The sequence below is a fragment of the Arachis duranensis genome, chromosome 2 (genome assembly GCF_000817695.3).
Source record: "Arachis duranensis cultivar V14167 chromosome 2, aradu.V14167.gnm2.J7QH, whole genome shotgun sequence".
NCBI lineage: Eukaryota > Viridiplantae > Streptophyta > Magnoliopsida > Fabales > Fabaceae > Arachis > Arachis duranensis.
In genome coordinates, this window is record NC_029773.3 from 23,571,860 (window position 1) to 23,576,664 (window position 4,805).

The following is a 4,805-nucleotide window of genomic DNA, read 5'->3' on the forward strand; positions in this document are numbered from 1 at the left end:
GAGGTCAGAATCCAACAGCATCTGCAGCCCTTTTCAGCCTCTGAATCAGATTTTTGCTCAGGTCCCTCAATTTCAGCCAGAAAATACCTGAAATCACAGAAAAACACACAAACTCATAGTAAAGTCCAGAAAAGTGAATTTTAAATAAAAACTAATAAAAATATAATAAAAACTAGCTAAAACATACTAAAAGCATACTAAAAACAATGCCAAAAAGCGTATAAATTATCCGCTCATCAGTCACCTGCGCCGCACAACTTATCCAGATCAGCGCCAATTATCTTATTTTTTCTTCTCTAATCCTAATCTCTTCTATATTTTCTTCTTTCTTCCTCCTTTTCTTACTTTCTTCTTCTTCATATCTTTCACTTCTCATCTCTCTTCACTTCCATTCTATTTCATTCAATTTATTTGCATACTTTCATTCATTGCATTATTTTCATTGGTATTGAAAAAAATTAATTTGGGTCATTATTTTGCTTGTGGATTGTTAAGAAATTGCTTGACAATTATATATTATTTTTTTAAGAGTGCTTGCATGTTCAATTTAATACTTTCCATACCTTATTTAATATGCATGTTTTGTGTTTGTGAAAAAGTCCGTATGGCATTGTGCATTCTTAATTATTCTATCCTTCTACTCTAATGCCTGTTTTTCACAAAACCCTTTTTTCAATATTTTATTAATCAAATATAATTGTCAATACAAACGTTATTGTTAGTTTCTCACGACTAATAATACATTAAGGCTTTTACTGCTTGATTTACGCTACTCATGCCTTTGCCAGCATGCCAATAAATATCTTGAATGTAATTGCCTCAATTTATCATGCCCTGTTTCCATTGTTGTCCTAATTTCATGGAATCGCGACCATGTGTTAACGATATTCTTCTTTATTTTGGCATGATTATTACTCGTATTGCTCTCTCCCTTGCTCTATACCTTTGACTTCATGTCCCTTTCTCTTCTCCTTTTTCAGGATGGCCACCAGGAAGGGTAAAAAGAAAGACTCTACAACGAGCACCGGCTGAGGAACCACAACCCCCGCCCACCTGCACATTGTTGCATGCACCAAGGACGGTGCAATCTTTAAGTGTGGGGAGGTCGATACCGATCTCCACGGGTTAGTTAGTCAACACCAATTTTTGTTTTTCATTGTTGCATTTGCATGTTTGATTGCATGTCTGTTTTATTTTGTGCATATTTTACCACTTGGTTGAAGTAACATTTTCTTTTTCAAGAAACTTTTTATAGTATTTCACTAATTTGAATTAAAAAAAAACTTTTTGAAAAAAAACTTGTATGAAGAAATATTATTTTGGAACATAGTTTAGAGCTCGAACACACAAAACTAGTGAGATTTTGAGCCTATTTGATTGGTTGCATTTTATCAACCAATATATTTTATTTTTGTGTGTTTTTCTCTCAAAAATTGCGATCTTTGTCTTGCTTAATTCTATATTTCCACTATTTGATGTATGCATGCACTTATATGATTGAGGCCTTGTTTCACTAAGCTTACATACCCATATGGCTTTACCCTTCCATTATCCTTTGCAAACCAATTTGAGCCTATTTTACCCATTTGTTCTTTACTTTAGCTCATTACTAACTCTAAGCGGAAAACAATAATATCCTTAATTTGAATCCTTAGTTAGCTTAGACTACTAAAAGTGCTCACGATTTAAGTGTGGGGAAGTTGGATTTGAAAATATTTGGTTTGAGTAATTGGGTGTTGTATATTTTTGTGAAAATGTGCAAAATAATAGTTGAGCACATATTATTGCATTCAATACTTTAATCATATGCATTGAGAAGAATAAAAGAAAAATAATAATAAAAAAGTGAAAAAGAAAAAAAAGCAAATAATAAAAGGGGACAAAAATGCCCCAAAGTAAGTGTTGGTATCAATGCATATGTACTGTACTCAAATTTAGGATGCATGAATATGTGGAAAACACATTTAATGGGAAGTTAAATTCTGCATTTTAATTAAATGGATTGTCTTAAGTTAGGTGGAAAGTTTATGTTAACTAAGGATTCAAATTTTAGTCCACTTGGCCAAATACAATCCTACCATGACCCTAACCCCATTACAATCCTTAAAAGACCTCTTGATTTGTGTATTGGTGTATTAAATTTTTGTTGATTGTTAGATGAAGAACAAGCTATAGAAAGAAAGATTAGTAGAGATTTGAGAGAATTGACCCTAGACACTTGAGAGTTAGAGTGATATACACTACCAGTAAGGGTTCAGTGCTTAATTCTATGTTTCCTGCTTTCATGAGCTATCTTCTTCTTGCAAGTTATTTGTATTTTATTTTGTGATTTGAATTAGTGAAATCCAGTTCATATTTATTCTTGAAGGATTTATTTACTTTTTCACCAAGTAGATAGAATCATTTTAGCATGTAGTTACATTCATATTCATAGGTTGCATTGCATGAGTCCTGCTTTTTCCTACTCATTTATTTTGTCTCCTTGAGCTTAGCATGAGGACATGCTAATGATTAAGTGTGGGGAGGTTGATAAACCATTATTTTATGGTTTATATTGTATTTAATTGAGTGGTTTTATCAAGCTTTTTACCCACTTATTCATAGGATTTGCATGATTTTACAATTCCTTCCTAGTTTAGTTCTATGATTGAAAACATGTTTCTTTGGTCTTAATTTAGCTAATCTTAATCCTCTCTTATTACCATTCGATGCTTTGATCTGTGTGTTAAGTGTTTCAAGTTTCATAGGGCAGGAATGGCTTAGAGAATGAAGAGGAAGCGTGCAAAAATGGAAGGAACACAAGGAATTGAGGAGATGACCAACGAGAAGTCACGCGGTCACATGGCTCACGCAACCGCGCGACATGGAAGAAATCAGAGTGACACGTTCACGTGCCTAACGCGACCGCGCGGTTTGGAAGCTGCAAGAATGACACGAATGCGTAGACGACGCGCACACGTGGTACGAAAAACGCTGAGTGACGCGATCGCGTGGACGATGCGGCCGCGTGACGTGCGCGATCTGCAGAATAACAAAAGTCGCTGGCAGAGATTCTGGGTCGCATTTCAACCCAGTTTTCGGCCCAGAAACACAGATTAAAGTCAGGGAACATGCAGAGACTCAAAAGAAAGGAATTGATATCAGATCATAATTCAATTTTAGGTTTTAGATGTAGTTTTTAGAGAGAGAGAGGTTCTCTCCTCTCTCTTAGGATTTAGGATTAGGATTTCTCTTAGGATTAGGATTTATCTCATCTTCATATCAGGTTCAATATTTCTTTATTTTGACTTCTCTTATTTTTAATTATATATGTTGCCAATTTGGCTTAATGACATTCATGTTATGATTTTCTTAATTAATATTATTTGAGGTATTTTAGACTTATGATTGTTTTCTCTAATTTATGTTATTGATGCTTGGGCTCTATCCAAATTATTTTCATTCAAGTAGATTTTATTCCCTTTTGGCTTTGGTTGATTAATTGGTAACTCTTGAGTTGTCAAACTCAGCAGTGGTTGAAATTGGCAGATCCTAATTGATCTAGATCGCTCTAAAGCTAGTCTTCCCACAGAGATTGACTAGGACTTGAGGATCAAACTAATTAGTCCACTTGACTTTCCTTTGCTTTAGTAAAGGTTAACTAAGTGGGATTAAAACCCAATTCTCATCACACCTGATAAGGATAACTAGGATACGACTTCCAATTTCTCATATCTTGCCAAGAGTTTATTTTATAGTCATTTATTTATTTTTCTTGTCAATTAAATTACTTGTTCAACCCTTTTTTAAAACCCCAAAATATACCTTTTCATAACCAATAATAAGAACATACCTCCCTGCAATTCCTTGAGAAGACGACCCGAGGTTTAAATACTCGGTTATCAATTTTAAAGGGGTTTGTTACTTGTGACAACCAAAATGTTTGTACGAAGGAATTTTCTGTTGGTTTAGAATCTATACTTACAACGCGACTATATTTTTATAAAATTCTTTACTAGCAAAAATCCTAACGTCACTGGGCAAAATAAAGTGATAGACTTTATCGAGGAACATATAATCCATCGATTTAGAATTTTCCATACCTTGAGTATTGATTAAGGGACTATGTTCACTGTCAGCGAATTAAGAATTTTGCAGCCTCGAAAAACATTAATATGGTTACTTCGATTCAATATTATGCATAGGCCAATGGGCAAGTCAAGGCATCAAATAAAATATTGATCAATTTGATCAAGAAACAAATTGGTAGTAGACCTCGAACTTGGCATGAAACTTTGAGTCAAGTATTGTGGGCCTACCGAAATTCACTAAGAGGGTCAACAGGTACTTCTCCTTATAAATTGGTGTATGGTCATGATGCAGTTTTACCATTAGAGATTAATATCAATACGTTGAGAATTTTGAAGCAAGACGACTTACCAATTATTGATTATTGGAATGCAATGTATGATGAGTTGAATGATTTAGACTCAGAATGCTTTTTGGCACTCAAAAATATGATTCGACAAAATGAAAGTGTTGCTCGAAATTATAATCGTCGAATAAAAGAGAAATGTTTCAGTATATGAGAATTAAACTTAAAAGTTGTATTGCCAATGGAAAAGAAGTCAAGACTTCTTGGCAAGTGATCCCATACTTGGGAAGGACCTTTTCAAGCAATTGAGTTGTATTCTGAAAATGCATATCAAATTAAAGATATTGATTCTGAAACTGTGATTAATTCGATAAATGGAAATACTTGAAACAATATCGATGTATGCTAAATCAAGATTAGTAGTATAAATAAATAAGTATGAGCACATAAA